General features: G+C 41.6%; 1 protein-coding gene across 1 annotated transcript in view; it reads right to left on the bottom strand.

Moving 5' to 3' along the window:
- Positions 1-10,371, bottom strand: part of MTM1 (myotubularin 1) — a 153,619-nt gene extending 143,248 nt beyond the window's left edge. Inside the window, exon 1 of the mRNA XM_036271174.1 lies at positions 10,324-10,371. The gene's annotated coding sequence lies outside the window, so the exon portion shown is untranslated. The remainder of the gene's footprint in view (positions 1-10,323) is intronic.
- Positions 10,372-12,165: the final 1,794 nt, after the last annotated feature.

The following is a 12,165-nucleotide window of genomic DNA, read 5'->3' as shown; positions in this document are numbered from 1 at the left end:
TTTTTTGTCTAGAAGGTCTATCCAGTGATGCCAGCAGGTTATTGAAGTCCCCCATTATGAATGTATTGCTTTTGATTTCTCCTTTGAAGTCTGCCAAAAGATTTTTAATATATTTTGGTGCTCCTATATTGGGTGCATATATGTTTACCAAGGTTATATCTTCCTACTGAATAGATCCTTTCAATATTATGTAGTGGCCTTCTTTGTCTCTAGTTATGGCCTTCAATTTGAAATCTACTTTATCAAATATGAGTATTGCTACCCCAGGTTTTTTTCCTTTCCGTTTGCTTGAAAGATTTTTTTTCCATCCCTTCACTTTCAGCCTATGTGAGTCTTTTGTTGTGAGGTGCATCTCTTCTAAACAACATATATGTGAGTCATGCTTTCTTTTCCAGTCAGCTACTCTATGTCTTTTTATCAGAGTATTCAAACCATTCACATTAAAGGTGATAATTGATATGTACTCATTTATTGCCATTTTTTGTTTGGTGTGGTTATATTTTTCTTCCCATTTCTTCTACTAATTACAGCAGTCCTTTTAGCATATCTTGCCATGCTAATTTGGTGTTAATATATTCTCTTAGCCTTTTTTTTTGTCTGGAAAGCTCTTTATTTGACCTTCTATTTTGAATGACAGCCTTGCTGGATAGAGTAGTCTTGGATTCAGATCCTTGTTTTTCATGACCTTGATTACTTCATGCCACTCTCCCTTCTGGCCTGTACTGTTTTTGTTGAGAAGTCAGCTGAGAGCCTTATGGGGTTTCCTTTGTAGGTAACCTGTTGCTTACCTCTTGCTGCCTTTAGGATTCTCTGTCTTTTTAATTTTTGGCATTTTAATTACTATGTGTCTTGGTGTGGGCCTGTTTCGGTTCTTCTTACTTGGGGCTCTCTGTGCTTCTTGAACTTGAATGCCTTCTTCCTTCACCAAGTTAGGAAAGTTTTCTGTCACTATTTCTCAGATATATTCTCTAACCCTTGCCCATTTTCTTCTCTTCAGGGACTCCTATGATGCGAATGTTATTACGTTTCCAGGGCAGGATACATTTAATATAATGTATATAAGATACATGCAGTGAAAATTATAAAACATTGGTGAGAGAGAGAAATAAAAGAAGACCTAAACATATATCATCCTCAATAAACGCAAGACTCAATATTGTTTTGATGTCAATATTATGTATAGATTCAAAACAATCTCTATCAAATCTAAATGGGCTTTGCTTTACAAATTGACAAAATCATTCTGAAATGTATACAGAGAGGCAAAGGACTGAGAATATATCAAATGATCTTGAAAGAAAAAAAAAGAATAAATTTGGAGTATTTCCACTAACCACTTTCCCGACCTACTACGTGTAATACCTCCATAATCAAGATACTTTGGTACCAGTAGACGAATGGATAAAAAAGCTGTGGTACATATACCCAATGAAGTACTATGCCACTGTAAGAATGAAAGGTCTCTTAGCCTTTGAGACGACATGGAGAGACCTGGAGAGTATTATCCTAAGCGAAACAAGCCAAGCAGAGAAAGACAAATATCACATGATCTCACTGATTTGTGGAATATAATGAACATAACAGTCTGAAGAACAGGGTAGACTCAGAGACGTCGAAGTAGGGTATAGACTGACAATTCCCAGAAGAGGTGGTGGAGGGGGAGGGAAGAGATAAAACACAGAACTTATATACAGGTACGCATAACTGATGGACATGGACAACAAAGATGAGGATAGGGTGGGGGGGATAGGGAGGAGGGTGTCAATGGGGAAAAAAGAAGAAACATCTAAAACAAAAATAAATTCATAAAAAAATAAATAAATAAATAAATAAAGAACAGTAAGCAAGTGTTCATAACATTCTATTCATAACGGCCAAAAAAGGGAATCAACTCAAATGTTTATGGACATGGGCAAATTATGTTATAGCCACACTTCGGAATACTACTCAGCAGCAGAGAGTCACCAGCTGCTGATACATGAGAAAACATGGACGAATACAAAAAACATTCTGCTAAGTAAAAGAAGAAAACCACAAGTACTATATAAACCTACTATCAACACATCTCAAAGAATTACTAGTATTCAGAACACATTCCTTGACCATAATACAGTTAAGTTAGAAATCAGTTTTAAAAATATGTACAGACCTAGCCGGTATGGTCCAGTTGGTTAGAGCGTCATCTCGTGTACCAAATGGTCACAGGTTCGATTCCCAGTAAAGGCACATACCCAGGCTGTCTTGGAGGCAACCAATTGATATTTCTCCCTCTCCCTCTGCCTCCCTCTCCCCCTCCCCCTCTCCCTCTCTTCTCTCTCCTCCTCTCTCTCCTTCTCTCTCTCCCTCTCCCCTTCCCTTCCCCCCTCTCCCTGCTTCTCTCTCTAGAATCAATAAAAAACATATACTCTGGTGAGGATTAAAATATAATAATAATAATAAATAAAAATACCTAGAAAATGTATGTGTAAATTTAAAAATAGTCTTCTAGACAACTCACAGGTAAATGAAATAATCACAATGGAAATTAGAATATGCTAGAAATAATAATGAAAATACCATGTTTTAAATATCCAAACAGCAGAATAAATCCAGAGAGAAGGAAGGAGAAAATAGAGTAATGTCTAGGATATATCTGCATTTCAACCTGAAGTCCAGGTGATTATCAGGGCAGTCGGGATGGGAACATGTATGCTCCTATCACAGCTGCTACTGAGCAGCAAGCTAGAATCACCCACGCACTTTAAAATGCAAATGTCTGATCACCCCCAGATCAAATAAACCTGAAGGTCTGTAGGTTGAACCAGTCATCAGGTTATTAAAGCTTTCTAAGTGATGCTAAAGAGCAGTCAGCTTCCAGCCCAGCTGGGGCCCTCTCTGAAGAGCCTAAGAAGGAATTCCTCAAGTTCTTTGAAGATGGTCCCAAGAAAGATACTTGCTGGGGTACAGAATGACTATCCCTAGAAGAGGGGGTGGGGGTAGAGATAAACCACAGAATTTACATGCATGTATGCATGAACAACGGACATGGACAACAAAGCTTGGGAGAGGGTGGGAGGGAGGGAGAGAGGGGAATCAGTGGGGAAAAAGGAGAAACATCTGTAAGAAATATAAATTAATTAATTAAATTTAAAAAAAAGAAAGATACTTGCTTTTCACATACATATCAATGGTGACTTCTTAAGCTGGCTTACCAAAATGAAACAGAGAAAAGAACTCTCTGGTACTCAGGAGGTATGCTGTGAGGATTCAGATGAGATGTATGTCATAGCACTGGGCAAAAAGCTTGGTGCAAATTACCTTGAACATTAACATAAGGTTTTACTGAGGTGGCAGTGGCCTTGACAGTAAATCTGCTAACACTAACATCACCAGCACATCAAGGTCAAAACGTACTCTCCAAACTGTGCTGTCCAACACTGGAGCCACTAGTCCATGTAGCTCCTGAATGTGTGAAATATGGCTCATACAAATTGAGGGGTACAGTAAGTGGAAAGTACACACTTAGTGCAGATTTCAACAACTTAGTACAGAAAAGGGAGAGAAATCTCACTGGTTATAATACTGATTACATGTTGAAATGAGATTTTTGGATATACCTGGTTAAATAAAAGTCTATTATAAAAGTTGATTCCATCTGTTTCTTTACTTTGTAACTGCCAATTTGATTTTTTTATCCTCACCTGAGGACATTTTTGCATTTATCTTGAGATAGAGGGGGAGGAAGAGAGAGAGAGAAACATTGATGGGAGAAGACACATCGAGTGGTCGCCACCCACACGACCCCAACCGGGGACGCGGACAAACTGCAACCCAGGTACGTGCTCTCAGAGGGAACCAAGCACAGGACTCTCTGGTCCACTGAGCCAAACCGGCCATGGCTGTTTCTTCACTTTTTTAATGTGGCTACTAGGAAAACGGATAACACATGTGGCACAAATTATCTTTAGCGGACAGTGCAGTCAGCGGGTCAATGAGGAAGCCAGGATGTGAACTGCTACTTAGCCCAGCTTCTCAAACTTTCATTTACATTCAGATCACTTGGGTGGATGTCATATCAAATGCAGACTCTAGTTATGTAGGTCTGCAGAGGGGCTAAGATTCTGAATGTCCCCTAACCTCCCAGGGCTGAGGAGGAGTGGAGGCATCAGGATACTCTTTATCAACAGGGAAAAAACTATTTGATGTCATGAAGTGATGGGAACCTCTGGAAGAATGATCACATCAATTCAGAGTTGATAACAGTAAATAAAGGAAATAGCCAGCAGGGTTACACTCAGCCTCAACTTTCAAAAATCAGTTATTATGCCTTGCAAAGGTTACAAAGAGGTGAGGACCAGCTACTATTTCCTTTTATCTGTGAGGGCAGTAGGGATTCAAACTTGCTCTCAGTCCAGAACCACTGATGTGTGCAAGGAACATTTCTGGACTAGGAAGCTAAAAATGGAATCTTGACCAGGGTTTCTTTTATCCTTCCTGCCACATAAGCAATGTCAAGAGCAGCACCCTTCCAGGGTCTCACTGAAACCAAGTGTAAGTCTTCCTTCTCACTGTGACCCACAAATAGTACTGACCTGTGTCATGGTCGGGGGTCATTGCTGTGCAGGGATATTTCTTATTTCAGTAAAATAGCTCAGGTCAATTGCAGTCCTGCTGGAATGAACCCTGAGAGCACAGTCCCAGTTATCCTCAGCCCCTACCTAAATCATCTTAGGGCCATAAAGGAATTTAAAGTTCAGACAAGAGCATTGTAAGCACCACATGATGCTAAGACTCCCTTTCAGGACCATCTCCCATCTCTGCCTCCAGGGCTCCCACAAAGAGGAAAGCAGGACACCCTAATCCGTTTCATTGTAAGAGGCTCTGGGAAACAAACTGTGTTTCCTTCTCACAAAAATCTCAAGGATGTGATAGCAACATATAATAATGACCACAAACTAAAGAAAGGGTATCACTGTGTTGTCAAGGTCTTCAGGCAAGGGAATCCAAGCTGGAGGAGTTACAAACAAGTTACTTTTCTTTTTACTTTTAATTATTACCCTTCAACTTCCCTTAGCCCTTCCTACCCCCAACATACCAACAAGTGAAGCAAAAAAAGGAACCTAATTGCAAACTGCTCCTGACACAATAGTCCAAAAATCCAGAAGCTGAGAAGAAAAGGGTGGGAAAGCAATGGGTGAGACCTCTCCCAGCACTGGACTCAAAGAACTTTCTTATTCATCTGCTAATTGACCATGGAAAGAAAAGCTAAGCATGAGCTCTGTTGTTTCATCTTGCAGTCAGGGAATATAATCCTTAGACAACAAAATTTGTTTAAATGAACCCAACCAAATAATTATAAACTATCCCCCTTTACCCAGTTGAAATCAAAGAATGTTTAGTAAATGTCTACTACATGAAGAGGATCATGTTAGGTTTTACCTGTCCAGAACAATGTCTCCAACCTCAACCATCTGGATTACAAATTTGGAAGATTAAAAAAAAATTAATACTGAAATACACAGATATTACATATCAGGACAAAGAGTTGAGGAACACAATACTAAATTAACATAAGTATATGAAATTTACAAGAGCTACTTATGGAGTCATTTCAAGATACTGAGAAACAAATTCAAGTAACAAAAAAGAGCACTGGGCACCTGTCCTGTTTGAACAAGGCAGTGTGGACCTAGAGAGCAAGCAAGTCCCTGGATTTCTTCTTCTTCTGTTAATCCTCACCAGGGACATTTTTCCATTGATTTTAGAGAGTGTGGAAGGGAGACGGTGGGGGAGTGGGGGGCAGGGAGAGAGAGAGAGAGAGAGAGAGAGAGAGAGAGAGAGAAAAACATTGATGCAACAGAGATACATCAATTGATCAATTGGTTGCCTCTCCTACATGCCCCAACCAGAGATCAAACCCACAACCTGGGTATGTGCCTTTACTTGGAATTGAACCCATGACCCTTTGGTGCATGGGCCAATGCTCTAACCACTAAGCAATTTCTTCTTATCCCAACCCCGAGAGCCATCATCCAGTCTAGTATGGGTGGAGGAACTTGGCAGTGCCTCAAGCTGCATTGAGGAGCTAAGAGTTGGTGCTAAGGTAAGGTGCTGACTTGAAAAAGGAAAGACTTCCATTCTGAGACACTGCAGAAAAAGGCAGGTGATATTCCATGATGGAGAGATTGCCTTGCTATTGCCCTGTGATTGTTAGTTATACAGTACTATCATTTTAGAAATAAAGAAAATGGAGGCTCAGTAGGTGCACCAATGACTTCAGGTCCATATGAGAGAGACAATAAAACACTTGCATATCTCAGTGCTGACAGAAGAGGGAGAGTGAGACAGAGACCATACCTACAGCTATGGGGTGATGAGACAAGAACAGGAAGGACACTGCCCTCTAACTCAGTTCTCCAAATAATGATGGCTTATATAACACATCACTGCAATAATAATAATGCCACAGTTTTCAAAGGGTGCTGTTGCACATTTGACTCTCTGAAGAGATATGGGAATTTGGTAAGGCAGGTTTTCTTAGATATATCGTACAAATGGAAGAGCCAGTAGTGAGGTAAAATGACTTGTCCTGTATCATATAGAGTTAAGAGGTGCAAAACTGGGATTTGAACCTGGCTTGTGGAATCCAAACTCAAGAAGATTTCTACCACCTCACACAGACACAAGGCTCTTTCCCAGTACTTGTTCCTCAGATAGAAACAGAACAAAAGCAGTAGTACAGGATGCCAATTTTCTAAAGAAATGCTTGTCACATACTTAAAAACAAAAATATGAGATTGCCCTGGTGCTCCTGTGGGTAAACATTTATCATGAAAAATCATCCTCTAGTTACAGAATGGCAACTGGATCTCACTTGACTAATTCCAATTGGGTCTTCCAGTACCCTCTCGCTTTCAAAGCAGAAGAATTTGAAGGATTCTCTTGCTCTATTATTGTTTACAGTAACAAACAAAATATGGCCTCAAGTTATTTGAGTCTAAACAGTAAAGGGAACTTAGCACTGCAAGAACTGTGTTCACTGCTGTCAACATCACCTGAAACTAAATGCTTGAGTCAATAATGAAATGAAGAGAGATGTTTAGAAAATCAGGCTTACTATATTTCCAAAAGTTTATTAAAACATGTCTGGAATCATTTTTTTTTTTCTTTAAAAGAAAAGAATGGAGTTCCATACAGCTCAAGTCAAAAGACGGGAGTTCGATGTAGTTCAACTTTTCTTGAGAGCCTACTATGTGCAAGATGCTATTCTAAACACTTAACACAGATTATGACTCAGTCCTGCCCAACACCCCTTTGAGGAAGGAACTATTATTATTTTCATTTTACAGATAAGGAAACTGAGGCAAAGAGGTAAGTAATTTGCCTGAATTTACACAGGTAATATTAGAGCCAGGATTCAAATCCAGAGTCAACAGCTTATAGACAAATGACAGCCCCTGTCACCCCATCTACCAGAAAGGAATAATGAACTGAGAAACTAGAAAATAAAAAAAGTAGAACTTCAAAGAGGTCAGAAACAGGGATGGGGAATTACTAAAGAATAATAAAAACAACCACTTATTCTTTTATAATTTTTTTTAAAAAAAAACTTGAGAAATAACAAATAAGTGTAGCCTTTGAAATCCTTTGGCCACCAGCTCAAAATATCACCTACTAAGCCTTGAAGAGGCTCTGCTTTTCTCCTTATTTTGGAGCCCTCAATAAGAGCAAGAACCACATGTTCTTTCAGTGGCTTTTAAAGTAACTACATTTTGTTAATCCTCCTTTCACTTTGGAACAAAGAATACTGGAGTGAGTAGTTTATGTAACTTTAATCATTTTTAAGAACCTGTACAAATGAAAACATTTTCTTTGAAGCCACTGAACATACAGAATATGAGAGAACTGAAAAGGTACTAAACAGATGAACTTTTATTTATTTTTAGTTTTTTTTTCCAAGAGCTTTTATAGTAAGCTATCACTAATGCCAGTTTATTATCACTCTTGTTCTTAAGAAGTTGAGTGCTTCCTCACTCTAGAGCTACAGGAATACCTCATTTTGTTGTGCTTCGCTTTATTGTGCTTCAGAGATGTGTTTACAAATTGAAGGCAAGACCCTCCACAAGCAAAAAGATGACCACTTGTTTTACTTTAATACTCACTTTACTGCAGTGGTCTGGCACTGAACCTACAATTTCTCCAAGGAATGCCTGTAATTTCAAATCGAACTTGTTTCTTTTCAGACCACACAACACAAAGATTGACAAGCATTTCAGATAGTAGGTTCCCAGTACAAACCAGTGTGCAGGAAGAGAAATCCTTGTGTAAGATAGCCTGTCACTGGAATGAAATCAACAATCAACACTGACCTCAGCAGAGCCTTCTGCAGCAAGGGTGAGGTAACCACTGAGACAGCAAGGGACTTGAAGATCACCTCTCTAGGTGTTTGAAACCAGTTACTGTTTGCATGTAAGGCAGAAAATGCAACTAAAATTGAGGCTGTGGTGCACTTATCATCAAAAGAGCAATGGCTGGAGAAATGATGGACTCCACAGAATCTCTTTGACTCGGATAGATTTACTTTTCGATTTCTTTACTGTAAGGGAGCAGCAGTTAATAGTCTAAAACTATCAAGTCAAAGTAATGTCCAACTCACTCTCATTCATGCCAGCCTGTTTTATTGTCATCATAGAGTTCCAAAGCTCTATTTTTCTTGATACTGCTCATCTCCACTAGAAAATATAGCATTGTTTATATTTTTTATTGTCTGCTTCCCCACACATTAGCTCTGTAAAGCAGGAACCTCATCAGTGGTGCTATCAGCTATCTTCCCGGTGTGTAAGACACTGAGTTGACCATGGGTCTTCTGAATTGAATGAATGAAAACAACTAATCATTTGATACATGTGTTAGAACTTTAAGGTAAGGAGACCAATGGTTTAACAACCATACTAGAATCTAAAAGCCCCAATGAATGTTCTCCACTTTCACGCATGTCAGGAGGCTGCTATACCCTGGCAGCACCAATGGTTTGAATCTATTCCATCCTGTGAAATCTCTCAGGGGTAGATTTGGTTTTGTGAAATAGCTAAAAGTCATCCAGAGTCAAATCTTGAGAATAAGTAATCATGCCCAAAATATATGTTGGATGAAAACAACATGTGTCTATAAATTAACAAGCTTAATTGTATTATTTGGCTGGTAAACTGGTTCTGAAAGAAATTTAAAACAGTTTGAACTACAGCAAAATCGCTGGCTCAGTCTCAAACTCTAAGGTGGATAGTTTACAAGGAACAAAAACTGAGCCCTGATTAAAACAAAACAAAACAAAAGTACCCAGGCTAGATAGCCGCCAGGATATCCCCCAGAGACCTGATTTACGTTAGCTTTGCCATTAAGTTGTCAGACAGCCTGTGTCACATTAGTTACCCTCTCTAGGTCTCAGTTTTCCCATCCGGGAAATAAATGAACTACATGAACTTCAAAGTCCCAGTCAATTCTAATGTGTCACGATTACATTCTTGTGAAGGTTTAGTATGTTTGTTTCAAAATCAGTTACAATCCACTTCGCCTCATACTTTGTATATAAAAAGATTACAGTATAATTTTTGCAGCAGATCATTTCATTTTTGCTTAGGCAAAAACTAAAATTAGTTTTCACTTCCTGAGCACAGCAAAAGACAGTTAAGGGAGGCAACCCGGTAAAGGGCCCTTGCTCCTGCCTGTGCATACTGCCTGTGACTCCTTTTCAGATCTTCCTTCAACTGTTGCAAGACCAGACAACCTCCCGTTTGTGACAGAAACAAACACTGGCCAAAAGCACAGATACAGAATTCACAGCCAATGAACGGCTGTGGCCACTTCGCAGAACCCAGGGGGGATGAGACGGGGCAGCTACCCCGTGCAGAGAGCCACTGTAAGGACCAGCCAAGGCGCGTCACCAGGGAGACAGGGCGGCCGCCCGGCCCACTCGCCGTCCCAAAACCTGGAAGTAAAGTCCAGGCAGCGGCCACGACGCCCCCACGCCTCCACCCCCCGGCCCGCGGGCCCCAATTCCCGATCCGACCTTCGCCCGTCGTGGGCCTGGGACCTTGGACGAGGAGAACCTGGAAGCCGGAGGCACCTTCCTACTGCTCCCTGGCCTCAGCCCTGGCAGGCGGAACAACCCAGGCGTTTGGGCGAACCCACTCACCAACACCCTCCTGCGGGGGGTGCTGCGAGGCACCGCGGGACCCGCTGGCCTGGGGAGTCCCAACTTCCTCTTCTCGGCCTCCCATCCCCCCCACACCACGGGTACCCGCAACGTCCAGCTCGGAGAGAGGCCTGCAGCAAGCGCGCACCCACCTTGGGATCCAGGCGCCACCACGGTTGCCTGGCTGCTCGGGTCCCGGGCTCCCCTCCGCCCCCTCCAGGTCCCTCCCCCTGCGGCCTCCCCGCCCTTGGCCACCGCCCTCCGCCCTCCTCCGCACCCTGGTGGACAGTGGTGCATCACGTGATAGGGGCCGGGGCCGGCGGAGGGCTCCAGGAAGCCTAGGCAACCTCTCTGAGGGGCGGGGCTCTTCGCCCAGGAGGCTGCTGGGAAACCCTCTTTGAAGGGTCCGGCGAGAGGAGGCCGCGGGGAGTTGTAGTTTTAAATAAGGTACGGGGAATGGGCCGAGCCAAGATTCTAGGGCCGTCCTTGGAGTAGGCTCCAAGCGGAGGCCTCTGGGAAGCGTAGTCCCAGGACTCTTCTATGTCTCACTGTTTTCCTGCAAAAAGGGGGAAAGTTCCCTAGATACAATTTTAGCGGACGTTACTAAATTTAGCTATTATTGCTGGGTACCTAAGGTTGGCTACATGAAGTTGAGATACTATAAGGGAAAAAGAAGTTTTACTGTTTCTGGTGCAGAATCTGCGATTCAAACACCCAGCTCAAAATTGAGGCATTCTTCATGCAATGACAGCACCTTTGCAAGAACTCTCTTGAGACTTAGTGAAAGGAAAAATATCAGGACAAAATTCCTTCTACTTTTTGAGGTTTGGAGCAGGCGAACATTAGTGAAATAAAAAGAAAGGAAACGAAAAAAAGAGAAACAAAACAACTTCCCAAAGAGAATTCAGCGTGTCATTTAAAAAACAAAACAAAAAACAACACACACATACTCGGACACATAGAATATGTGAAATGTTCTTTGTGATGGATGACAATTATACATAAGCAGTTCAGGTAAATAATGGTCAATAGGATTACTTTAACATGACCTTTCCTTCTTCTTTTTTAGTACTCCAGCATCTAAAAGTAGATGTTTTACATACCAGTGTATGTGTGAGTGTGTATAAGTCTATATCATTACATATACACATACACACATATTAACCCTGTTGAAATGTCACACTTCTCAGATGTGTAACAAACCCTTCAGATTCCAATCCCACCCAGTCTTCAAGGCTTCTGCCAATACACTTCTCTCCCCTCATCCCAGGTTCTGGTCTAGGCACAGAAAGCTTCTTTCTATTCTCTGGATGTACCTAGTTATCTCCTCCCTCCAGCCCTTTACACTTATTCCTTTTTTCTGAATTGATCAAACTCCTAGAAAGGTGGCAGAATAGCACTTGCCCCTGAGCCAGGTAGAATTAGAAGCTCTCTCCAGAGCCCTTCTCATAGTATCGATGTCATCATTTGCTTTCTTGTTTGCCCTGCCAACTCCCCTCCCAGAACTTCTTTAATCACATTCACTTTGTGCTGAAATTGAAAGAGTACTCAGTAAATGCTTCTTGATTGCATGCATTTATGCCAGAGAGATCTTCCTGGTGTACTACTGAATAACTAGATTCCCAAATCTCTGACTCTTGCAGCAGAGGGTGAGAGGAAAATGGATGGGTGGAGGGAGGGCAGCAGCTGGGAAAACTTGCATGAAGTACACACTGTGTTCAAGGATGATCCTGAAGTCCTTTGCTCCATGGGGGAAAACAGAGGCACTCCTCATCCCAAGGATGTAGTTACTGGGGAAGATTTCTCTAGCACCTCCAACCTGGGTCCAGCCCCACGTAGAAAGGACCAGCAGAAGAGACCATTCTCTGACCTATGAAATGGAGACAGTGACTCCTGCCCTGCCTGCCTCACAGTGTATGTGTGGGGATCAAGTAAAGAAGAGAGAAAAAATACTTTGAAAACTATAAAGGCTGATGGCCATAGAGTTTCCACTT

This window comes from Molossus molossus, unplaced genomic scaffold (genome assembly GCF_014108415.1).
Source record: "Molossus molossus isolate mMolMol1 unplaced genomic scaffold, mMolMol1.p scaffold_m16_p_2, whole genome shotgun sequence".
NCBI classification, from domain to species: Eukaryota; Metazoa; Chordata; class Mammalia; order Chiroptera; family Molossidae; genus Molossus; species Molossus molossus.
Note: the sequence above shows the minus strand (reverse complement) of the source record. Positions and strands in the feature narration are given on the sequence as shown.